A 27,830-nucleotide genomic window follows, 5' to 3' on the forward strand; every position below is an offset into this window, starting at 1 on the left:
ATATATATATATATATATATATATATATATATATATATATATATATAATGTTGAGGAGGAGTAAAAAGGAATTTCTTTTAGACGTGTTCAAGCTTACATGACTGTCAACTTAATATAGACTGCTATATACTTAAGATGTTATATATGAATCTCATGATTACCACAAACCAAAAACCTATAACATTTACACAGAAAATAAAGAGAAAAAATACAAGCATAACACTACAGGATATAACACTTGCAAATATCTATGAACTCAATATTGGAATACCTAAATACATAAAGCATATATATACAAAAAGTAGAGGCAGACAAAAATACAGAGAATAAGCTGATGTTTGCCAGAGGGGAGGTGGATGTGGGGATGGGAAAAATGGGTGAAAAGGAGAGGGCGATACAGTTTTCTAATGATGGAATGAAAGGCACAGCATAGCAATATAACAAGACAAATGGTAGCTCCACTTGTGGTGAACATGGCATAATATATAAAACTTGTCATGTCACTAAGCCGAACACCTGAAACTAATGTAACATTGTGCATCAACTGCACTTCAATGAAAAAAAAATTTAAGATGGCATTGTAGGAAGATCCCGAATGCACTTTATCCCAAAGACACCACAAATCTAAATGAACAATTCCCTCTGGGAAAAAAAAAACAACAACTGAGAGCTGGCTGAATAGCTACTCTGCAACAAAGAATAAAAGGGCCACATTGAGAGAGATAGGTGAGTCAGAGATATGGTGTCATTAAAAATTCCATCCCTGGAGTGGCAACCCACAAAATGGAGGGATCTCACAAACAAGAAGATTCTCCCCGAGAAGCAAGTGGTTTGTGCTCCACATCAGGCACCACAAACCTTTAGACGGGCATTGGATAGATGAGGCCTCAATATATCTGGTTTGTCAAAGCAATGGGGCATACTTTAGAAGAACCATAGGGCTATAGGTAATTGAGATTCCACACTTAAAAGATTCACATGCAGATTCGCTCATTCCAGGACCCAGCACAAAGGGAGAAATTTATTTTTTATTTTTTAAAATATTTTATTTATTTATTTTAAAGAGAGAGAGAGAACATGAGTGGGAGGGGCAGAAGGAGAGAGAGAGAATCTCAAGCAGACTCCACGATGAGTGTGAAGCCTGACTCCAGATTGATCCCAGGACCCTGAGATCATGACTTGAGCCAAAACCAAGAGTTGGATGCTTAACTGACTGCACCACCTAGGTGCCTCCAAAAGAAGCAGTTTAAAAAGAAGCTAGATCACATGTGAAGGAGATTCATTTGCTAATCTTAATGCATTTTCCAGAGGATCAAAAGCTTGTTGAGACTCTCTCCAGGGACAGAGGTACTAACAGATGCCATTCTTATGTTCTCCCTCTACCTTGTTAGCACTGGAGCTAGCAGGTACAATTTTTTCACTCTTATCCCTACCTGCTAATGCCTGCCACTCAACACCACTCCTGCAGCACTGTCAGAGAAAGCTGACAAGCACCCCATCCCCCTGTGCCACTCCTGCAGATGAACACTCCACCCCCTGCATAGTTCCCTAAAGGAAGTGGGTGTATACAGCCCATACCGAGGATGTCCCTTGAATGCTGGACTCTGGTGGCCAGGGGAGCTGTGTTTCTGGGCACAGGGGGTCTGAAACAATTGAATAGACAGTTTGAGAGACAACTAAGAACTAGGACAAGGATAAATAATAAAGTTCACATCCTACAAAGGGCCAACATTTAAAAACTATGAGATAGTTGTCTTGCCTAACATATAGAGACAAACAGAGAGTCAAGCAAAATGAGAAAACACAGGATTTTTTCCAAATGAAAGAACAAGATAAAAGCCCAAGAAAAAACCTTAATAAAACAGAGACAAGTAATTTACCTCATGAAGAGTTTAAAGTAATGGTCATAAAAAGGCTTGCCAGACATGAGAGATGAATGAATGAATACAGTGAGAACTTCAGCAAAATATTAAAAAATATAAAAGGTATCAACAAGACACAGAACAGAAAAATTACATTAACTGATCTAAAAAATTTTAGAGAGGTTCAACTGCAGACAAATGAAGCAAAAAAAAAAAAAAATCAGTGATCTGAAAGTCAGAATGATGGAACTCACCAAAACAGAACAGCAGAAAAAGAATTTAAAAAAATTAAAGATATAGTAGCAGACCTATGGGACAACACTAAGCAGAATAATTCACATTATTGGGGCCCCAGGAGAAGGGAAAAGAGGCAGAAAAAATATTTGAGGAAATCAGGGTGCCTGGGTGGCTTAGTCGATTAAGCATCTGCCATCAGCTCACGTCATGATCCCAGGGTCCTGGGATTGAGCCCCGCATTGGGCTCCATGCTCAGCGGGGAGTCTGCTTCTCCCTCTGCCCCTCACCCTGCTCTCGGGCTCTCTCTCTCTCACTCTCTCTAATAAATAAAATCTTTAAAAAAAAAGAAAAAAGAAAAAATATTGGAGGAAATAATGGCTGAAAATGTCCTAAACCTGAGGAAGTAAGGAGACTTGGAAATCCAGAAATCTCCAAAACCCTCCAAATCCAGAATTCCAAACAAGATGAACCCAAAGAGACCCACATCAACACACATTATAATATAAATGTCAAAATATAAAGAGATAACATTAAAAGCAGCAAGAGAGGCAGTTGCCACCTTTGGGTTTGCCTGCTCTCCCAACTTGAGAGTGTACTGTCCTTAATCAAACTGTTTGCTGCTTTCACTTTGGGCACTTGATCTCTAATTTTTTTGTGTCCATGCCAAGAGCTGAGACACAACACTTTCATGCTGACATCTTTTAGTGCTGTGACTTAAATCGCTTTGCCTCTGACTCTGCTTGTTTGCCTCTTCTAGAGTACAACAGTTTGAATTGCCCCTTTCTTAAACTTTTTTTAAAGATTTTATTTATTCATTCGAGATACAGAGATACAGAGAGAGAAAGAGAGAAAGCACAAGCAGGGGGAGAGGCAGAGGGAGAAGCAGGCTCCCCGCTTAGCCAAGAACTGGATGTGGGGCTCAATCCCAGGACGCTGGGATCATGACCTGAGCCGAAGGCAGATGCTTAACGACTGAGCCACCCAGGCGCCCCTGAATTGCCCCTTTCTTGGGTGGTTCCCATCTCCCCAACCACTTCAAACTTGGATTCCTAGAGGACTGTCACCTTCAAGGTATGTCCTCCCAACCGGCCCCATCTATCCCATGCTTTCTTGAGAGTGTTTTAACTCATTATTTTAACCCTCTTCTTTATTACTGCTGGGGACCACTAGTCTGTGAGGCTCTCACCTCACCATCTCAAGTTTCCTATCACTCATTTCCTGTTGCATCTGTGCCGGCCACCACCAACTTCCCTATAGTCTTTTCTTGGCTGAAACCTCTGACCCCCAGCAGTCTGACCTTCTCCTTCTAGCCTGTCTTTAAACACATAATATTCAGTGCCATAGATTTTCCCATGGCTTTCTTTGCAGTTGTCAAAAGGGACTCCCTATCGAAGTCTGGAGGAGCAAGATGGCAGAGGAGTAGGAGACCTGGATTTCGTCTGGTCCCAGGAATTCAGCTGGATAGGGATCAAACCATTCTGAACACCTACAAACTCAACAGGAGATCGAAGAAAAGAATAGCAGCAACTCTCTGAACAGAAAAGCAACCACTTTCTGGAAGGTAGGATGTGCAGAGAAGTGAATCCGAGGTGATATTCAGGAAGATAGACGGCAGGGGAGGGGGCCTCCGTCAGCTGCTACTGGCAGGTGATAGAGCAGTGGAGCACAAAATCAGAACTTTTAGAAGTCGGCTCTACTGATGGATGTCGCTCCAGTGGCTAAGTGGGGGATGGAACCCCCTCTGGGACAGTGTGGTCTCAGGACCCTCGGGGTCACAGAAAGACTGGGGGTGCCTGAGTGTGGCAGAGCTCCCAGGTATTGGAGCAAGGAAGCCGGCTTCACAGTCAGAGCCAAGGAGTGGGATCACAGCTCGGGGCTGCCATAAACTGTAATCCGCAGCACAGTTGGGCCACTACTCTTCCAGCAGGGACCCAAAACGCGGCAGATCTGGAGAGACTCCCCTTCCTCCCCCAGGAGGAGTGGCTCGGGAGTGCACTGCAGGGATCTGCTGTGTTTGGAGACTCCAGACAGGGTCGTGTGCCAGAGATAGAAATGCTCGGTCACAGGCCAGGTGAGCACAGAGTGTGGCCGGAGACCAGGGAGACGGGAGTGATTGACTGTTTTTCTCTGGGGGTGGACTGAGGAGTGGGGCCCCGAGTTCTCAGCTCCTCTGGGGCGGAGATTGGGAGGCTGCCATTTTCACTCATCCTCCAAAACTGTATGGAAAGCTTGCAGGGAACAAAAGCTCCCAAGACCAAACCCAAGCAGATTACTTAGTCCGGCCAGCAAGGGCGGGGCAATTCCACCTCCGGCAAAGACATTTGAGAACCATGGCAACAGGCCCTTCCCCAGAAGATCAGCAAGAACAGCCAGCCAAGACCAAGTTTACCAATCAATGAGAATGACAGAACTCCAGCACTAGGAAAATACTGCACATAGAATTCATGGCTTTTTTACCATGATTCTTTAGTCTTTCAAAGTTAGTTTTTTTTAACTGTCTTTTTTTTTTAATTTTTCTTTTTCCCTTTTTCAACCAACATCTTATTAATCCCCTTTTTAAAAAATATTTTTTATTTTTCATTTTTAGAGTCATATTCTATCCCTTCATAGTAGTTACCCTTATTTTTGGTATATATATATATAAGTTGTTCTCTCTTTAAAATTTTGGGATATAGTTTCTTCTAACAGATCAAAATATACCCTAAATCTCTAGTGTATGGCTTTGTTCTAGTCTCCTGCCTGATCACATTCTCTCCCTTTTTTTTAAAATCCTCTTCTTTCTTTTTTCAACCAACTTCTTATCTTATCAATTCCTTTTATAAAATCTTTTATAATTTTCATCTTTACAGTCATATTCCATCCCTTCATCATATTTACCCTTATTTATGTACTTATGTAAGTTTTTCTTTCTTTAAAATTTTGGGAGGCACTTTGTTCTAACAGACCAAAATACACCCAAAATCTAGTGTGTGGCACTGATTTATGTACTAGCCTGATCATATTTGATCATATTCTGTCTTGTTTTGTTTTGTTTTGTTTTTGTCTGTTTTTATTTTTTTTCTCTTTTTTTTCCCCTTTTTTCTTTCTTTCCCTTTCTTTTCCCCCAGTTTCGGGTCTTTTTCGATTTGTTTAGTGTATATTTTCTGGAGATGTTGTTACCCTGTTAGCATTTTGTTCTCTCATTGATCTATTCTCCTCTGGACAAAATGACAAGAAGGAAAAAATCACCTCAACAAAAAGAACAAGAGGCAGTACCAACTGCCAGGGACCTAATCAATAAGGACATTAGTAAGATGTCCGAACTAGAGTTCAGAATGATGATTTTAAAGATACTAGCTGGGCTTGAAAAAAGCATGGAAGTTATTAGAGAAACCCTTTCTGGAGAAATAAAAGAATTGAAATCTAACCAAGTTGAAATCAAAAAGGCTATTAATGAGGTGCAATAAAAAATGGAGGCTCTAACTGCTAGGATAAATGGGGCAGAAGAAAGAATTATTGATATAGAAGACCAAATGATGGAGAATAAAGAAGCTGAGAAAAAGAGAGATAAATAACTACTGGATCACGAGGGCAGAATTTGAGAGATAAGTGATACCATAAGATGAAACAGCATTAGAATAATTGGGATCCCAGAAGAAGAAGAAAGAGAGGGGCAGAAAGTATATTGGAGCAAATCATAGCAGAGAACTTCCCTAATTTGGGGAAGGAAACAGGCATCAAAATCCAGGAGGCACAGAGAAACCCCCTCAAAATCAATAAAAATAGGTCAACACCCTGACATCTAATAGTGAAACTTATCAGTCTCAGAGACAAAGAGAAAATCGTGAAAGCAGCTTGGGAGAAGATTTATGTAACCTAAAATGGTAGAAACATTAGATTGGCAACAGACCTATGCACAGAGACCTGGCAGGCCAGAAAGGACTGGCATGATATATTCAGAGCACTAAACGAGAAAAATATGCAGCCAAGAATACTATATCCAGTTAGGCTGTCATTGAAAATAGAAGGAGAGAGAAAAAGCTTCCAGGACAAACAAAAAATAAGAAATTTGCAAACACAAAACGAGCCCTACAAGAAATATTGAAAGGGGTCCTCTAAGCAAAGAGAGAGCCTAAAAGCAACATAGACCAGAAAGGAACACAGACAATATACAGTAACAGTCACCTTTCAGGCAATACAGTGGCACTAAATTCATATCTTTCAATAGTTACCCTGAATGTAAATGGGCTAAATGCCCCAATCAAAAAACACAGGGGATCAGATTGGATAAAAAAAGAAGACCCATCGATATGCAGTCTGCAAAAGACTCATTTTAGACCCAAAGACACCCCCAGATTGAAAGTGAGGGGGTGGAAAACCATTTACCATGCTAATGGACACCAAAAGAAAGCTGGGGTGGCAATCCTTATATCAGACAAATTAGATTTTAAACCAAAGACTGTAATAAGAGATGAGGAAGGACACTATATCATACTTAAAGGGTCTATCCAACAAGAAGATCTAACAATTTAAATATCTATGCCCCTAACATAGGACCAGCCAATTATATAAGGCAATTAATAACAAAAGCAAAGAAACACATTGACAACAATACAATAATAGTGGGGGACTCTAACACCCCCCTACTGAAATGGACAGATCATCTAAGCAAAAGATCAACAAGGAAATAAAGACTTTAAATGACACACTAGACCAAATGGACTTCACAGACCTATTCAGAACATTCCACCCCAAAGCAACAGACTACATGTTCTTCTCTAGTGCCCATGGAACATTCTCCAGAATAGATCACATCCTAGGTCACAAATCAGGTCTCAACTGGTACCAAAAGATTGGAATCATTCCCTGCCTAATTTCAGACCACAATGCTTTGAAACTAGAACTCAATCACATGAGGAAAGTCAGAAAGAACTCAAATATGTGGAGGCTAAAGAGCATCCTACTAAAGAATGAATGGGTCAACCAGGAAATTAAAGAAGAATTAAAAACATTCATGGAAACCAATGAAAATGAAAACACAACTGTTCAAAATCTTTGGGATGCAGCAAAGGCAGTCCTAAGAGGAAAGTATATAACAATACAAGCCTTTCTCAAGAAACAAGAAAGGTCTCAAATACACAACTTAACCCTACATCTAACAGAGCTGGAGAAAGACCAGCAAATAAAGCCTAAACCCAGCAGGAGAAGAGAAATAATAAAGATCAGAGCAGAAATCAATGAAATAGAAACCAAAGGAAGAGTAGAACAGATAACGAAACTAGGAGCTGGTTCTTTGAAATTATTAACAAGATTGCTAAACTCCTGGCCAGACTTATCAAAAAGAAAAGAGAACGGACCCAAATAAACAAAATCATGAATGAAAGGGGAGAGATCACAACCAACACCAAAGAAATACAAACAATTATAAGAACATATTATGAGCTACTATATGCCAGCAAATTAGATAATCTGGAAGAAATGGATGCATTCCTAGAGATGTATCAACTACCAAAACTGAACCAGGAAGAAATAGAAAACCTGAACAGACCCATAACCACTAAGGAAATTGAAGCAGTAATCAAAAGTCTCCCAACAAACAAGATCCCAGGGCCATAGCTTCCCAGGGGAATTCTATAAAACATTTAAAGAATAATTAATACCTATTCTTCTGAAACTGTTCCAAAAAATAGAAATGGAAGGAAAACTTCCAAACTCATTTTATGAGGCCACCGTTACTTTGATCCCCAAACCAGACAAAGACCCCATCAAAAAGGAGAATTACAGACCAATATCCTTGATGAACATGGATGCAAAAATCCCCACCAAAACACTAGCCAATAGGATCCAACAGTACATTAAAAGGATTATTCACCACAACCAAGTGGGATTTATCCCTGGGCTGCAAGGTTGGTTCAATATCCGCAAATCAATCAATGTGATACAATACATTAATAAAAGAAAGAACAAGAACCATATGATACCCTCAAAAGATGCAGAAAAAGCATTTGACAAAGTACAGCATCCTTTCTTGATCAAAACTCTTCAGTTATAGGCATAAAGGGTACATACCTCAATATCATAAAAACCATCTATGAAAAACCCACAGCAAATATCATTCTCAATGGGGAAAAACTGAGAGCTTTCCCCCTAAGGTCAGGAACACGGCAGGGATGTCCACTATCACCACTGCTCTTCAACATAGTATTAGAAGTCCTAGCCAACAGCAATCAGACAACAAAAAGAAATAAAAGGCATTCAAATCAGCAAAGAAGAAGTCAAATTCTCACTCTTTGCAGATGATATGATACTTTATGTGGAAAACCCAAAAGACTCCACCCCAAAACTGCTAGAACTCATACAGGAATTCAGTAAAGTGGCGGGATATAAAATCAATGGCATTCCTATGCATCAACAACAAGACAGAAGAAAGAGAAATTAAGGAGTTGATCCCATTTACACCTGCACCCAAAACCATAAGACACATAGGAATAAATCTAACCAAAGAGGCAAAGAATCTGTACTCAGAAAACTATAAATTACTCATGAAAGAAATTGAGGAAGCCACAAAGAAATGGAAAAACGTTCCATGCTCATGGATTGGAAGAACAAATATTGTGACGATGTTAATGCTACCTAGAGCAATCTACACATTCAATGCAATCCCCATCAAAATACCATCCACTTTTTTCAAAGAAATGGAACAAATAATCCTAAAATTTATATGGAACCATAAAAGACCCCGAATAGCCAGAGGAATGTTGGAAAAGAAAAGCAAAGCTGGAGGCATCACAATTCCGGACTTCAAGCTCTATTACAAAGCTGAAATCATCAAGACAGTATGGTACTGGCACAAAAACAGACACATAGATCAATGGAACAGAATAGAGAGCCCAGAAATGGACCCTCAACTTTATGGTCACCTAATCTTCGACAAAGCAGGAAAGAATGTCCAATGGAAAAAAGACAGTCTCTTCAAAAAATGGTGTTGGGAAAATTGGTCAGCCACATGCAGAAGAATGAAACTGGACCATTTCCTTACACCACACACAAAAATAGATTCAAAATGGTTGAAAGACCTAAATGTGAGACAGGAGTCCATCAAAATCCTAAAGGAGAACACAGGCAGCAACCTTTCGACCTCAGCTACAGCAACTTCTTCCTAGAAACATCGCCAAAGGCAAGGGAAGCAAGGGCAAAAATGAACTATTGGGACTTCATCAAGATAAAAAGCTTTTGCACAGCAAAAGAAACAGTCAGCAAAACCAAAAGACAACTGACAGAATGGGAGAAGATATTTGCAAATGACGTATCAGATAAAGGGCTAGTATCCAAAATCTATAAAGAACTTCTTAAACTCAACACCCAAAGAGCAAATGATCCAATCAAGAAATGGGCAGAAGACATGAAGAGACATCTTTCCAAAGAAGACATCCAAATGGACAACAGACACATGAAAAAGTGCTCAATATCGCTCGGCATCAGGGAAATCCAAATCAAAACCTCAATGACAAACCACCTCACACCAGTCAGATTGGCTAAAATTAATAAGTCAGGAAATGACAGATGTTGGCGGGGATGCGGCGAAAGGGGAACCCTCCTACACTGTTGGTGGGAATGCAAGCTGGTGCAGGCACTCTGGAAAACAGTATGGAGGTTCCTCAAAAAGTTGAAAATAGAGCTACCATACAATCCAGCAATTGCACTACTGGGTATTTACCCCAAAGATACAAATGTAGGGACCCGAAGGGGTATGTGTGCCCCGATGTTTATAGCAGCAATGTCCACAATAGCCAAACTATGGAAAGAGCCAAGATGTCCATTGACAGATGAATGGATAAAGAAGAGGTGTTATATATATACAATGGAATATTATGCAGCCATCAAAAGGAATGAGATCTTGCCATTTGCAACGACGTGGATGGAACTGGAGGGTATCATGCTGAGCAAAATAAGTCAATCAGAGAAAGACATGTATCATATGACCTCACTGATATGAGGAATTCTTAATCTCAGGAAACAAACTGAGGGTTGCTGGAGTGGTGGGGGTGGGAGGGATGGGGTGGCTGGGTGATAGACATTGGGGAGGGTATGTGCTATGGTGAGTGCTGTGAATTGTGCAAGACTGTTGAATCACAGATCTGTACCTCTGAAACAAATAATACAATATATGTTTTTAAAAAAAAGAAGACAGCAGGAGGGGAAGAATGAAGCGGGGAAAATCGGAGGGGGAGACGAACCATGAGAGATGATGGACTCTGAGAAACAAACTGAGGGTTCCAGAGGGGAGGGGTGTGGGGGGATGGGTTAGCCTGGTGATGGGTATTAAAGAGGGCACGTTCTGCCTGGAGCACTGGGTGTTATACACAAACAATGAATCATGGAACACTACATCAAAAACTAATGATGTAATGTATGGTGATTAACATAACATAATAATAATAAAAAAAAGGGACTCCCTATCAAGAGATGCTGTGTCTCTCTGTGAGGAAGAAACTCAGAAGGCACTGGTACTACCCAAACCATCTTCTCCACCCTCTATTCCTCCCTCTGCCCCTCCTCCCAGGCCAGCTGGTTTGTATCCACCTCTCCCAACCTGTTACCCTCGCCCTTCACTGCTTCCATATCCAGGGGCTTCCCACCCTAAGCTGTGTCCCCCGGTTGAAGTGGCCAAGGAGTTTGGAATTCAGGTTACTCAAAAACCTTTCCCTTTAATAGAGTTTAACCGATTAAACAAGATCTGGGAAAGTTTTCTGGTAACCGAGATGGTTACATAGAGGCCTTCCAGCATTTCACCTTGGCCTATGATATATCTTGGAAAGATGTGATGATCATTTTAGGACAGACTCTTTCAGAGGCCAAAAAGAAAAAAGGTTCTTAAGGAAGCCAGGATTTATGCTAATAGTCTTCACCTTTCTGATACCAAATACCCAATAGGAGAGACTGCTGTCCCTCCCATGGATCCAGGGTGGGGTTATAACCAACCTTCAGAGATGAGAATGAGACTACTTTCTGTGTTAAGGCAAAGTTAAAAACCAGCTGAAAAAAATCATCAGCTACTTTAAGATAGCTGCAGTCAGCCAGGAGGCAAATGAGAACCCAACCACCTTTCTGGAAAGACTCAAAGAAGCTGTGACTAAATATACTTAACCTTGATCTCCAGTCTTTTGAGGGACAGATAATACCTTTCTTAGTCTGCTCCAGATATCAGGTGGAAGCTGCAAAAACTGATAAGAGAATCAGGCACCACTCTTGAAGAATTCCCTTCAGCAGCAACTGTCTTTTATAACAGGGATGAAAAGGGAGAGGCCAAGACTTGGGAGAAGAAGCAAAGGAAGAAGGTAAGGCAGGCCCAATTGCTAGTGGACCTATAAGACCAAGCCCACTCCAAGGATGTCCAATTCCATGCTGAAAAGAGATCAGGAAAATGCCTGACCTGTAGGACTGGCCACTGGGTGTGAGAATGCCCTGTTAAGGACAAGCACCCCCAAATACCTGTCTTAAACATCAACAGACAGGACACTGGGAAGCTAACTGCCCCCAAGATCAAAGGACCCTGGGTTCAGAAACTGCTGTCCTTCTGATGGTGATGGATGGAGGGGCCCTCTGCTCTAGTCACCCCCTTGCAAGAAGTAACCATCAATGGACTGGAGCCATGTATAAAGATGGATGTGGCAGGTAGAACAACTTTCCTTTTAGATACTGGGGCCACTTTGTCCTGACCTCCTTCCCTGAGATTAAGATTCCTGCAAAGTGATGGAAGTATCAGGCAAACTAATAACTAAGCCTTTCACCCCTCTCTTTTGTTGCCTATGGGAAGATTACAGCTTTTCCCACTCCTTCCTGGTTATGCTAGAGTGCCCTTCTCCCCAAGTGGGAAGAAGTATATTAAACAACCTAGGAGCTAGGCTCATTCTGGGAGGAACCACAGCTACTGAGTCCCCCCACAACTCCTAATAATTGAAGAAATTCTGGAGCCCAGTTCTTTAGAAGAGGTTTTGTTAGTAGACCCTAAGATATGGGATAATGGGCTTCCAGGATGAATGGTCACCACCACTCCTGTGTTAATAGAGCTAAAGAAGCCTAATAAGTGACAATACCCTGTCCACCTTGAGGCATGACAAAGACTCCAGCCTAAAACATGGCATCTTGATTCATTTTAACTCCACCAAAGGAAAATTATACCTAGCCCAGGGAGAAGGGACTGATCATTGGGAACCTGGTCAGTCAAATTCATCCACCCTTTTTCCTGCCTTCTCTGAGGCCCCATGTTTTAATACTGTTTCCTTGGCAACCCAAGCCATAACTTCCCTGTGGAAATATAGGTCCCCAACTAATTGGATAGCTGAGGGTCTTTTATCATGCACATGGGTGCCTCCTATTGTCAGCCAAGATCCTCTTTGTCTGCAGCAACAAGGGTTATTCTTGCCTCCCCACAAATTGGACAGGGATTTGCACCTTGGCTCATGTCCTCCCTCAATTTTCCTACCTTGAGGGATCAGTCCCCATACCCCTCCCCATTACCACTTGTTTAAGACACACCAAACAGGCTATGCCTTTAATACCTAGCTTACCAGGAATCTTGTCTCTCCAGCATTGCTGGAGTGACCACAGGAAGCTACAGAACCCATACCTCCCACCAAATTTATTATAATCTATCTAAATCCCTGCCCAAAATAAATGAGTACTTTGCAGCCACCTTCTTTGACACCCAGATAAAAATTAACTCTTTGGCAGCTATGGTCTTACAGAACTGTCAGGCCCTTGATGTCTTTACAGTTAAAAGTGGAAGAACCTATTCATTACTAGGAGAAGAATGTTTTTGGTTCAATTGAAATATCCAGGTACAACACATCAAAACCTTCCTAGAGGGATGCCTTGGGTGGCTCATTTGGTTAAGCATCTGACTCTTGATTTTGGCTCAGGTCATTCTCATGGTTGTGAGATTGAGCCCTGCCTCAGCCTCTGCAATGGGTGTGGAGCCTGCTTAAGATTCTCTTCTCTTACTCCCTCTCCCTCTGCAACCCCCACTCACACGTGCTCTCTCTAAAAAACAAACAAAAACAAAACAAAACTTTCCTAGAAAATGCTTAGGTGTTTCATGATCAAGCTAACTGAGGATGGTCAAATTGGAAAAATACCTGATCCTGGCTATCATGGCTGCCTCTTTCCTTTTCTGGGGCTCTTAATTTCCATAATAGCTCTCCTTCTTGCAGGACCACCCTTATTTAATTTACTTGTAAAATTTGTGTCCCCCAGACAAGAAGCATTTAAACTCAAAATAAGCATCCAAACACTGAGGCTACTAGGCCATCTCTACTCAAAACACCTCCATCTACATGAGACCCCTGGATAGATATCACACCTGGGAATTCCTTCCACCTGACAGACAGCAAGAATAGTGGGCCCAAACTCTCTGAAGCAGCAGGGGAGGGATGTTAGGTAGAAGCTAAATATGAGCAGGGGAAAGAACACCCAAGGAAACTTCATCACTTGATCTGAAAGATTTCAGAGTCCCAAGTCCTTGAAGGGGGAGTGATAGAGTAGGCGATTAGTTAGACATGAGCTGGAGGCAAGGATGGTGATAAATAAGTTACACATTAGAAGCCTGAGGACACACTATCCTGATTTTGTGGCTTCCAACATCCTGACCTTGTGGCTTCCAAGACCCTGGGGCTACAGACCAAGAGCCACAGGTACAGATCATGTGCTGTCCTCTTCTACCTTTGCTCCAGGGTAACTCCTAGATTCATTATAATGCATTTGCCTTGCAGTTATAGTCCCCCGATGGAGGAAGGCTGCTACAATGGTTCCAGTACAAACCTTGTAGGGTCAAAAACTCCCCCTCCCAACCTGTGGGAAGAGTCCCCCAAATGATTAGAAGCAGCCTCCATTAAGGACCACCCAGTCCATGATGCAAGACCCTGCTCACATAAAAGGAAAGGACCCCTGAAGACTTAGCAGTTGCCACTTCTGGGCCTGTCTGCTCTCCCACCTTGAGAGTGTACTATCCTTAATAAAACTGTTCTACGCTTTCAAAAAAAAAAAAAAAGGCAAGAGAAAAACAACTTTTTACATACAAGGAATCTTCCATAAGACTATCAGCAGATTTCTCAGCAAAAACTTTGCAAGCCAGAATGGAGTGGCATGATATATTCAAAGTGCTGAGAGGAAAAAAGAATTCTCTACCCAGGGAGGTTATCATTCAGAATTGAAGGAGAAATAATTTCCCAGACAAATATAAACTAAGGGAGTTCACCACCAATAAATCAGCCCTGCAAGAAATGTTAAAGGAACTCCTTTAAGCTGAAAAGAAAAGGCTCTAATTAGCAAGAAGAACACATACTACAGTAAATATCTCATGGGTAGAAGTAAATATGTAGTAAAGGAATTGGATTAAACTCTTATCAAACGAGTATAATGGTTACAAGATAAAAGTAAAAATAATGATAACAACAATGATTAGTTAAAGGATATACAAAATCAAAAGATGTATAATGTGATATGAAAAACATAAAACATGGTGGGGGATAAAAATGCAGTTTTAGAATGTGTTCAAATGTAACTTGGAATCAACTTAAAACAGGCTCATAGATATGGGCTGTTATATGTGAGCCTCGTGATAATCACAAAATAATAACCTAAAATAATACACTAAAGATAAGGTAAAACAAATCTAAATAACACTACAATAAAATCATCAAACCACAGGGAAGAATAAAAGAGAAGAAAGAAATAGAGAGGGAGTACAAAACAGCCAGAAAACAACTAACAAAATGGCTATAACTACATACCTATCAATATTACTTGTCATGTAAATGGACTAAATTCTCCAATGAAAAGACACAGTGTGGCTGAATGGATTAAGAAACAAGACCATTGTATATGCTGCCTGCAAGAGACTCACCTCAGATGTAAGGACACATACAGGCTGAAAGTGAAGGGATGGAAAAAGATATTTCATGCAAATGGAAACCAAAAACGAATTGGGGTATATCAGACAAAATAGACTTTTAAAGTCTATTGTTTTAAACAATGAATGTAATAAAAAAATAAAGATGAATAAGCATTATATTATGATAAATGGTGGAAATCCAACAAGAAATAGTATTTGAAAATATCCATTTAACATAGGAGCATCTAAATATATAAAGCAAATATTAATATACTTAAAGAGAGAAATTGACAGCAATACAATATAGTAGGGGACTTTAATACCCTACTTACATCAAAGGACAGATCATTTAGGCAGAAAATCAATAGGGAAACATCAGCTTTATTTTTTTGTTGTTGGGGGAGGACATTAGCTTTAAATGACATATTATGAAAGGGAGTTAAGAGATATATACAGGTCATTCCATCCAAAAGCAACAGAACATATTTTCTTCTCAAGTGCACATGAAACATACTCCAGGATAGATGATATGTTAGACCAGAAAACAAGTCTCAATAAACTTAAAAAGATTGAAAATTTTCAACCTTCTTTTCTGACCCCTGTGGTATGAAATTACAAATGAATTGCAAGAAGAAAACTGGAAAAACTGAAAATATATGGAGATTGAACAACATGGTACTGAACATCCAATGGGTCAATGAAGATATCAAAGAAGAAATCAAAATAATACCTTGGGACAAATGAAAATGGAAATACAACATACCAAAATCTATGGGATGCACCAAAAACAGTTCTAAGAGTTGTTTATAGTAATATAGGCCTACCACAAGAAACAAGAAAAATCTCAAACACACAATCTAACTACACTTAGAGATATGAGAAAAAGAAAAACAAGTGAAGCCCAAATTCAGTATAAGGAAGGAAATAATAAATATCAGAGAGTAAAAAAATAGAGACTGAGAAGATCAATGAAACTAAGTCATAGTTCTCTGAAGAGATAAAAAAAAATTGACAAACCTTTAGCTGGCCTAAGAAAAAAGAGAGGCTTAAATAAAATCAGAAATAAAAGAGGAGAAATGATAACTGATTTAAAAAAAAAAGGATCATTACAGACTACTATGAACAATTATATGCCAACAAACTGGACAACCTAGAAGTAATGGATAAATTACTAAAAATATACAATCTTCCAAGACTGAATCATAAGAAATAGAAAATCTGAATAGACCAATTACTAGTAAGGAGATTGAAACAGCAATCAAATACCTTGCAACAAACAGAAGTCCAGGACCAGATGGTTTTACTGGTAAATTCCACCAATAATTCAAAGATTTAATACATATATTTATCAAATTCTTCTAAAAAATTGAAGTGGAAACAATGGTTCCAAATTCATTTTACAAGGCCAGCATTACCCTGATAACAAAACCAGAGAAGGACACCACAGGAAAATAACATTACAGGCCAATAACACTGATAAAACAGATGAAAATCATAAAAGACTTAGCAAATTGAATTCAACAATATATTAAAAGAATCATACACCATGATTACATGGAATTTATTCTAGGGATGTAAGGATGGTTCATTTGCAAATCAATCTACATAATACACCACATTAACAAAATGAAGCAAAAAACCCCATGATCATCTTAATAGATGCAAAAAAATTGACATAATTTGACATCTATTTATGATATAAATTCTCAACAATATGGCTATAGATTTAATGTACTTCAACATAATAAAGGCCATATATGACAAGCCGATAGCTAACACATCATAGCCATATGAAAAACTGAAATGTTTTTTCTAAGATGAAGAAGAAAACAAGGATGCCTACTCTTGCCACTTTTACTCAACACAGTATTGGAAGTCCTAGGTAGAGCAATTGGGCAGGAAAAAGAAATAAAAGGCATCCAAATTAAAAAGGAAGAAATTAAACTATAACTATTTTCAGATAACATAGCATTATATATATATAAAACTCTGAAGACTCCACCAAAAAAACTGTTAGAGGTAAAAAAATTTTTCAATATAGTTACATGGTACAAAATCAATATACAAAAATATGTTGTACATTTATATACTAACAATAAAGTATCAGAAAGAGAAATTAAGAAAATGATCCAATTTGGAATAGCATTCCCCCCTCCAAAAAAATTTACCTCAGAATAAATTAAACCAAGATCACTATTCTGAAAACTGCAAGACACTGATGAAATAAATCAAAGAAGACAAAAGTATATGGAAATATATTCTGTGTTCATAGATTGAAAGAATTAATATTGTTAAAATGTCAATACTACCAAAAGCCATCTATAGATTCAGTACAATCCCTATCAAGAGTCCAATGACATTTTTTACAAAAGTAGAAAAAACACTCTTAAAATTAAATGGAATGACAAAACCCCCAAATAGCCAAAGAAATCCTGAGGAAAAACAATGCAGGAGGTATCACATTTTCACATTTCAAGCTACACTATAAAGCTACAGTAATAAAAGCAGTATTTAATGGTATAAAGCAGATACATACATCAATGGGACAGAATAGAAAGCTCAGAAATAAACACAAGCATATATGGTCAACTTATTTGTGACAAAGGAGGCAAGAATATACAACAAGGAAAGCACAGTCTCTTCAATAAATTGTGTTGGAAAAATAGGACAGCCACATGCAAAGAATGAAACTAGACCACTATCATACACCACACCAAAAATTTACTCAAAATAGATTTAAATATTTAATATACAATGAGAAACCATAAAACTCCAAGAAGAAAACACAAGCTGTAAACTCCATGACATTGCTCTTAGTGATATTTTTGTAGATCTGATTCCAAAGGCAATGGCAATAAAAATGAAAACAAACAAGTGGGACATCAAAGTGAAATGCTTCTGCACAGTGGAAGACATCAACAAAAATAAAAAGTCAACCAACTGAATGGGAGAAGACATTTGCCAATTAAGTAACCAATAATGGATAATATCTAAAATATACAAAGAATTTATATATCTCAATAACAAAAAAATCCGAATTAAGTATGGGCAGATGATCTGAATAGACTCTTTACAAAGAAGACATACAGATGGCCAATAGGCACATCAGAAGATGCTCATTATTCATCATCTGGGAAATCCAAATCAAAACCACAAGAAAATATCACCTCACAACTGTCAGAGTGGCCATCATTAAAAAAATAACAAAAATATGACAAGTGTTGGCAAGGATATGGTGAAAAGAGAGCAACTCATGCACTACTGGTGGGAAAGTAAATTGGTGAAGCCACTAAGGAAAACAGTACGGAGGCTCCCCAAAATATTAATATTGGAACTAGTATATGATCCAGCAATTCCATTTCTGGGTATTTATCTGAAGAAAACGAAAACAAATTCAGAAATAAATATGCACCCCTATGTTCATCACATTGTTATTTATAATAGCAAAGATATAAGTAAATCAAAGAAACACAATTATCATATGGTTTCATTCATATGTGGAACATAAGGAATAGTGCAGAGGACAGTTGGGAAAGGGAGGGAAAACTGAATGGGAAGAAATCAGAGAGGGAGACAAACCATATGAGCCTCTCGACTCTGGGAAACAAACTGAGGGTCATGGAAAAGGAGGTGTGTGGGGGGATGGGGTAACTGAGTGCTGGACATTAAAGAGGGCACATGATATGATGAGCACTGAGTGTTATATTCAACTAATGAATCATTGAACATTAATATCAAAAACTAATGATGTACTATACCTTGGCTAATTGAATTTAAATTTTTAAAAAAGATATGGAAATAACCTAAGTGTCCATTGATGGATGAATGAATAAAGAAGATGTTATATATAATTGAATACTACTCAGCAATGAAAAAAAATGATATCTTGCCATTTGTATCATCATGGATGGACTTTGTGGGTATTATGCTAAGTAAAATAAGTCAGACAGAGAAATACAAGCACTATATGATTTCCTTATATATGGAATCTAAACAGCAAAGCAAATTTTGTACAAAACAAAGCAAAACTCATAGAGAATAGATTGGTTGCCAGAAGGAATGGGGTTGGGGAGGGAGGCTGGATGAAATGGGTGATGGGGATCAAGAGGTACAAACTTACAGTTATAAAATAAATAAGTCCTAGGGATATAATGTAAAAAAATGTTTTATGGCCCAGGGTACAGTCTATTTTTGTGTATGTTTTGTGTGTGCCTGAGAAGAATGTGTATTTTGCTGTTTGGGGCAAGGTGTTTTAGAAAGGTCAGTTAGACCACATTGGTTGACTTTTAAAGGGTATTTTCACTTGGTATAGAATACTAGTCTGATAGTTTTTTTTTTCATTCAACACTTAAAATATGTATTCTTGCTTGCATGCTTTCTGAGAAGTCTATAATTCTTATTTTTCTTCCTCTGTAGGCAGTATGGCCCCACTCCTGACTGACTATAAGATTTTCTCCTCAGTTTGGTTATTGTAAATAATGCTGCTATGAACATTGGGGTACAAGTATCCTTTTGAATTACTATTTTTGTATTCTTTGGGTAAATACCTAGTAGTGTAATTGCTGGATCATAAGGTAGTTCTATTTTTAACTTTTTTGAGGAAACTCCATACTGTTTTCCAAAGTGGCTGCACCAGTTTGTATGCCCACCAACAGTGCAAGAGGGTTCCCCTTTCTCCATCCTTGCCAACACCTGTTGTTTCTTGTGTTGTTGATTTTAGCCATTTTGACAGGGGTGAGACTCAGCCATAAAAAAGAATGAAACCTGGCCATTTGCAAAGACATGGATGGAGCTAGAGAGTATTACGCTAAGCAAAATAAGTCAGTCAGAGAAAGACAGATACCATATGATTTCAGTCATATGTGCAATTTAAGAAACAAAACAAATGAGCAAAGGGTGAAAAAAGAGAGAGAGGTAAACCAATAAACAGACTCAATTATAGAGAACAAACATGGTTACCAGAGGGGAGGTGGATAGGAGGATGGGTTAAATAGGTGATGGGGATTAAGGAGTGCACTTGTTGTGATGAGCACCCAGTGTTTTAGGGAAGTGTTGAATCACTATATTGTATACCTGAAACTAATATTACACTGTATGTTAACTAACTGAAATCTAAATAAAAACTTAAAAAAAGAGTTTCTCTTTGCTGGTTATTTTTTAGTTGTGTGAATGTAATATGCCTAAGTGTGCATATTTGTTTCCGTTTTCTTTTATATTTATCTTGCCTGATGTTCTCTGAAAATTTTGAGTCTTTGGTGTTTGTTAGTAATTTTGGAAAATTCACAGCTATTATTTCTTCAAATATTTCTTCTGTTTTGTTCTCTCTCTTCCACTGACAAGTGTATTACACCATTTGTTATTGTTCCATAGGGCTTGCATCTTCTGTACTATTTTCCTATTCTTTTCCTCTTAGTATTTCAGTCTGGGTAATTTCTATTTACTCATCTTCAAGATTAGTGATTCTTTCCTCAACTGTAGTGAGCATACTGATGAGCTAGCAAAGACGATCTAATTTCTGATTTCTGTTTTTCATTTCTGGCATCTCCATTTTATTCCTTATTACAGTTTCTGTTTTCTTTTTTTATTTATTTACTTGAGAGAGAGCAAGCAACAGAGAGAGCAAGGGAGAGGGGCAGAGGAAGAGGGAGAAGCAGGGAGCCGGAGGCAGGGCTTGATCCCAGGACCCCAGGATCATGACATGAGCCAAAGGCAAGACACTAACTGACTGAGCCACCCAGGCGCTCCAGTTTCTGTCTTCTGTTCAAGTACTTCCATAATCTTGCATGTTTTCTACTTTTTCTATTAGAGTGTTTAACAGGGTTTCCAAGGTACCCAACCTCAGCATAACAAACATTTCCAGCCAGATAATTTTATTGTAAGTTGCTGTTCTGTACATTGTAGGATGCTTAGTATCCATGGTCTCTACCCACTAGATACCATAGCACATCTTATGACAATGATAAATACCTCCAGACATTTCCAAATGTTCCTTGTGGGCACAATTGCCCCTCCTCCTTTGATAACCAGTGCTTAAACATGTTAATCATAGTTGTTTTAAATTCCCTTTCTGATATTTTTAACAATCATGTCGTATCCCAGTCTGCTTTGGATGATTTCTTTGCCACTTCAAGCTGTTTTTTTGTCATGCCACATAGATTTTTTTGTTTAAAGATGAACACGTATAGAGTAGTAGATACTGAGATAATTTTTTTATACTTCAGGATTAGCATGTTTTTCCTTCTGCTAGGCCTTTAGTGTGGATACTTATGTTGATCTAGTCAGGAGTTGGACTGGGTTTGAAATTTGCTTAGTTCCTATTGTTGCTATGGTTACAAGAGTTGGAATTTGTTGCTATGGTTATCTGAATTGGATTTTATTGTTGCTATGGGCACAAGAGATTTCAAAATCCTCTAGTGATACATTGTTTTTGTCTCTCCTCTTGAATTTGGCTCTTTTTTGTGTTTTGCTCCCCATAGTCAGTCTCTTGTCATCCTTCCAGCTGTACTCCACTATAATACTTACTCGAGGTTTGTTAGCCTGGTGAGGGGGAAGTTGGTGAAAGGGACATTCTCCGATGCTCTTTTTAAGCCTCGGTGTTAGGCAAATATTCTTAACCTGAGTTTTGAGGCATGCTCTTCACAAGTATTCCTATTCTTTCTCCAAATGTAGATTTTAGGAAGGTAAATATGGGTGCAGTTTTTGTGGGGGTCTGCATTTCCCTCACTCAGCTACAATGGGTTTCTACTAGTGCATTACCTTGAAGATGAAGTCTTTTGTTCTGTAGTGCAGATGGAGTGGGGGAAGATGTTGGACTATGTTGATTTTGACAGTGGCTATTATTGTTTTTTCCTCCAGCAACATGTGGGAACTTTCTTAGGTTCCTCTTCAGTCTTACTTCTGCGGTTTCTAGGGGGAGAAAAAGGCCTGCAAATAGGTGAGAACACACTTCTGCTGTGGCCCTTGTCCTAATTCATGCTAATCCACAGTTGACTTTTAGCAGTTCACTGAATATTTCCAGTTTAATCTTCTTGAAGGTTATATGAATTTGTAACATTTATTCTGGGTATACAATGATCCAGTCCTGTTTTTATCTGCAGGCAACTCTCTCCAGATTTCAGGTCAGTTGTCTGCCCTTTGACTTCAATTATCTGATAGGTTCAAGAAGAGTTGTAATTTACATTTTGTCCAGCATTTTTCTTGTTCTATGGGCCAACATAATGTTCTTTCCACATTTCTATATCTTCCAGGTGATATCAGAAACTACTCTTAATAAACTTTTAAAGTGATTTAAATAATAAAAATTACCTTATATATTTACCCATGCACTTATCATTTTGGCGGATCTTTATTCCTTTGTGTAGATCCATATTTCCGCCTGGCATCATTTTACTTATGTTTCAACGACTTCATTTAACATTTTTGTACTGTGGATCTGCTGCTGATACATGTCTGAAAAAGCTTTCATTTCACCTACATTTTTTTAAAGATTTTTTTTTTCTGGGTATAGAATTCCAGACTGACAGTTTTTCCTCTCTCAGTAGTTGTATTAGGGTAATCCAGAGGAAACCAATACAATATGAGAAATATTGGGGAAGGGTCACACAGTTATAGGTTATTTTTACCCAGGGGAAGTTATTCTTTGTTCTATTAAGGCCTTCAATGGATTGGACGAAGCCTGACCATTATGGAGGGCAAAGTGCTTTATTCAAAGTCACCAATTTAAATGTTAATTTCATCCAAAAAATAACCTCACAGAAATATCAAGGATAATCTTTGACCAAATATGTGTCAATTTGATTGACAAATTTAACAATCACTGTACTTTAAAGATGTTGATGTACTATCTTCTTATTGGCATTGTTTCCAATGAGACATCTACTGTCATCTTTGTTCCTCTATATGTAATGTCTTTTTTCTCTGGTTGATTTTAAGATATTTTTCACTCGTTTTGAATAATATGGTTATATGCCTTGGTTTATATTTCTTCATGTTTTTGTGCTTAGTTTGTTGGGCTTCCTGGATCTATTTTTATAAAATTTAAATAACTTTTGGCTATTATCATTCAAATTTTTTTCCTTTATCTTTTCCTTCTAGGACTGGGCACACTATGCCTCTTGAAGTTTTCCCTCAGCTTGCTGATACTTTATTCTTTTTTTAAACAACTTTTATCTCTATATGTTTTACCTCAAATAGTTTCTAGTGCCATATCATCAAGTTCACTTGTCTATTCTTTAAAGCTTTACTGTTGTAATTCCATCTAGTATATTTTTATGTTGGTTATTGTAGTTTTCATGTCTAGAAGTTTGAACTGTTTTTTGGGTTTTTGTTTTTTTTTAAAGGGGGGAGGGGCAGAGGGAGAAAGAGAGAGAGAGTCTTAAGCAGGCTCCATATGGAGCCTGATGCAGGATTGATCTCACAACCCTGAGATCATGACTTAAACTGAAATCAAAAGTTGGACACTTTAACTGACTGAGCCACCCAGACATCTCTGAATTGTTTTTTTTTTTTAATCTTTAGCTCTGTTTAACTTTTTGAACATATAGAATACAGTTAAAATAACTTTAATCTTCTTGTCTGCTAATTCATAAGTCTCTCAGTTCTGGTAAGTTACAATTAAATTATTTTTCTTCTTCATAATGGGTCATTTTCTTCTTTGCATACCTGGTAATTTTTTATTGGATTGCTGACATCATGGATTTTACTGTTTACATTCTGGATATTTTTGTATTCCAATAAATATTCTTGAGCATTGCTCTGTGATGTGATTAAATTACATGGAAACAGTTTGAGCTTTATGGTTCTGTTTTTATTATTTGTTATGTGGGACCAGAACATTCTTTAGTCTAAGGATAATTATTTCTCACTCCTGAGACAGGACTTTTCTGAGTACTTTACCCTCTAGCTCATGAATTATGTGGTGTTCCAGTCTGGTTGGCAGAGGCACTCTTTCTGACAGAATGCTAGGTACTTTTCCTTCAGATTTTTTCTTGTGGTTCTTTTTCCTGCTTTTGGGTGCTTCCCTCACATGTAAGCATTGATCAATAATCTGCTGCGTACTTGAGAGAAACTCTCTCTTGACCACTGTTATTCTCTCTCTGTGCAGCTAGCTCTCTCCTCTTCCTTATCCTGTCCTGCAAACTCCAGTTACTTTGATTTCTCCTGACTCTTAGCTTCATTTTTTCAACTCTAGGAGACCCTGTGGCACTGCCTGGATCCCCATTACTACACTGATGCATATGCATGGAAACTCTCAGGGAATTAAACTGAGACAATTATTTGGATCATTTTGTTTCCTTTATGATTCTCAGGTATCACTTTATTTCACCACCTGATTTGTTTTTGTTAATGATTGTTTCAGATATTTTTCCTTTAAAAAAAATATTTCAGAAAAGAAGGTAAATCTGGTCCATAGTACTCCATTTTGTCCCAAACACAAGTCTCATAAATGAGTTCTTTGTGTATATTATAATCAATATATAGTTTTAAAACACACTGTAGACAGTGTGTTTTAAATCCACACAAATCTGTCCACAGAAGTGATGCCAGAAGAACAAGAGGAGAGGACAACTCATCTCTCAGTCAGTAGCAGTGGGACAGTCTACCTGTGGCAGTGAATACAGTTGAGCCCAGTCCTTTCTACCATTATGACTACTGGAATCTGTGGGTCAGTCTTCCTGAAACAGCAGCAACATATCCACCAGTCAGGCCAACTAACTCATGTATCAAACTCACCAGCACCAGGTCCTGTTAGCACCAAGGATGATAGTAGGTCTGGAGTGTCCCATCCCTTCATCCAATGTGATAGAGAGCCATGCAGACCCAGCTGTACTTGGCCTTCTGTGAAGTGGCAGAAGAAGATCAAGCCAAATGTTTCCCAGATTTCCACCCAATGGCAGAAGTCAACCAGGTGTCCCAAATCCTGGCCCTTCCCAGTGGCATAAAATGAATCAGGCCAATGGTCTTTTGAACCTCCACCTACCCAGACATTGTGACTCCTGCTCTTCTAGTCTGTTGAAGAAGGTGGTAAAAATAAGTGCTTCCCTTACCTGGTGCCACTAGTAGATATAAAGCAGGGAGCTCACTGGCATTGGGTGGCTGGAAAGTAGTCCAGGCGAATTGTTCTTTGTCTGTTGTGATTGGTATCCTCTATCCCTCACCTAATTACACCAGTAGCACAGGGAAAAACCTTCCATATCTACAGGTGGAACTAGCATGGATACAGCAGGAGACCAAGCAAAATCAGAAGAATAAAGTAGACTAAAGTAGCATTGGAAAGGCTTGGAAAACTAGACTGGCATTGTAATTACAGCCCACAAAAGTGGAGTGTTTTTTTAGTATATGCACAAGGTTGTACAACCATTACCACAGTCTAATTTTGGAACATTTCACACACCCTCAAAAGAAACCCATATTTATGAGCATTCAACCACCATCTCTATTTAACCCACAGACATGAGAAATCATAAATCTCTTTCTGTATTCATAAATTTGCCCATTATGGACAGTACATATAAATTAAATCATCTAATATCTCAACTTTTGTTAGTTGGCTTCTTTCACCTAGGCATAATGTTTACAAGCATCATCCACATTGCAGTGTGTATTAGTATTTCATTCCTTTTATTGGTGAATAATGTTCCACTATATGGACATACCATATTGTTTATCAATATATCAGTTAATGGACATTCTGTTTGTTTCCATTTTTAACCTTTATAAATAATGCTACTATGTGTACAAATTTTTGATAGGTGTATCACGTTACATGTTTTGGGTTTATACCTAAGAATGGAATTTGTGGATCATATGATAATGCTATATTTAACTTTCTAATAAACTTCCAAAATGTTTTTTACAGTGACTGCACACATTTGCATTTACACCAGCAATATGTGGGGTTCCAACTGATATGAACACAAATTTTAAAGCAGTCATAATAAAAATGTTTCAACAATAACTAAAATTCTCTTGAAACAAATGAAAACTTAGAAATTATTGTTTTTAAAAATGAAACATAACAAAGGACAAAATGGACATTCTAGAAGTGAATATAATGAACAAAGAAAATATTTCCTGATTAGCTTGACAGTAAAGTGGCAATGACAGAATGAAATCAGTAAACTGGAGGATAGAACAATCAAATTATTCAATCTGAAAAGCAAAAAGAAGGGGCACCTGGGTGGCTCAGTTGGTTAAGCGACTGCCTTCAGCTCAGGTCATGATCCTGGAGTCCCAGGACCGAGTCCCGCATCGGGCTCCCTGCTCAGCAGGGAGTCTGCTTCTCCCTCTGACCCTCCTCTCATGCTCTCTGTCTCTCATTCTCTCTGTCTCAAATAAATAAATAAAATCTTTAAAAAAAAAAAAGCAAAAAGAAAATAGACTGAAAAAATGAACAAGGCCTAAGGGCTCTGTGATACAATGAAAGATCCAACATTCTTATCATCAAAATCTCACATTAAAATGGAAAAATGAGATAAAAAATTCAAAAATAATTATCTATGGGAGCACCCAAATACATGAAACAGTTAATAACAAACATAAAGGAGTTAATCAATAGTAATACAATAATAGCAGGGGAGTATACCACCCCACATACATCAAAGGACAGACCATCCAACTAAAAAGTCAACAAGGAATGACACATTGGGACAGATTGATTTAACAGATATATTTTAACATTCCTATCTTTCAATAGTTACTCGGAATGTAAATGGTCTAAATGCTCCAATCAAAAGACACAAGGTATCAGATTGGATAAAAAAGCAAGACCCATCCATATGCTGTCTATAAAAGACTCATTTTAGACCCAAAGGCACCTCCAGATTAAAGTGAGTGGGTGGAAAACCATTTATCATGCAAATGGACATCAAAAGAAAGCTGGGGTAGTAATCCTTATATTGGAAAAATTTGATTTTAAACCAAGGACTGTAATAGGGGATGAAGAGGGACACTATATCATATTTAAAGGGTCTATTCAACAAGAAGATCTAACAATTCTAAATATTTATGCTCCTAACTTGGGAATAGCCAATTATATAAACCAATTAATAACAAAATTAAAGAAACATATTGATAATAATACAATTATATAGGGGACTTCAACACCCCACTCACAGCAATGGACAGATTATCTAAGCAAAAAATCAACAAGGAGGGCTTTGAATGACACACTGGACCAGATAGAATTCACAGATATATACAGAGCATTCCATTCTAAAGCAGCAGAATACATATTCTTCTGAGTGCACATGGAACATTCTCCAGAATAGAGCACATACTGGGTCACAAATCAGGTCTCAAGAGGTACCAAAAGACTAGGATTATTCCCTGCATATTTTCAGACCACAGTGCTTTGAAACTTGAACTTAATCACAATAGGAAATTTGGAAGGAACTCAAATACTTGAAAGTTAAAGAGCATCCTACTTAAGTATGAATGGGTCAACTAGGAAATTAAAGAAGAATTAAAAAGTTCATGAAAAAAATGAAAATGAAAAAAACTGTTCAAACCTTTGGGAGGCAGCAAAGGCGGTCCTCAGAGGGAAGTATATAGCACTATGAGTCTTTCTCAAGAAACAAAAAAGGTCTCAAATACACAACCTAACCCTACACCTAAAGGAGCTGGTGAAAGAACACATAAAACCTAAACCCAACAGGAGAAGAGAAATAATAAAGATTAGAGCAGAAATCAATGAAATAGAAACCAAAAGAACAGTAGAACAGATCAACAAACTAGGAGCTGGTTCTTTGAAAGAATTAATAAGATCAATAAACCCCTGGCCAGACGTACAAAAAAGAAAAGAGAAAGGATGTAAATAAATAAATTCATGAATGAAAGAGGAGAGATCACGACCAAGACTG

The sequence above is a fragment of the Neomonachus schauinslandi genome, chromosome X (assembly GCF_002201575.2).
Source record: "Neomonachus schauinslandi chromosome X, ASM220157v2, whole genome shotgun sequence".
NCBI classification, from domain to species: Eukaryota; Metazoa; Chordata; class Mammalia; order Carnivora; family Phocidae; genus Neomonachus; species Neomonachus schauinslandi.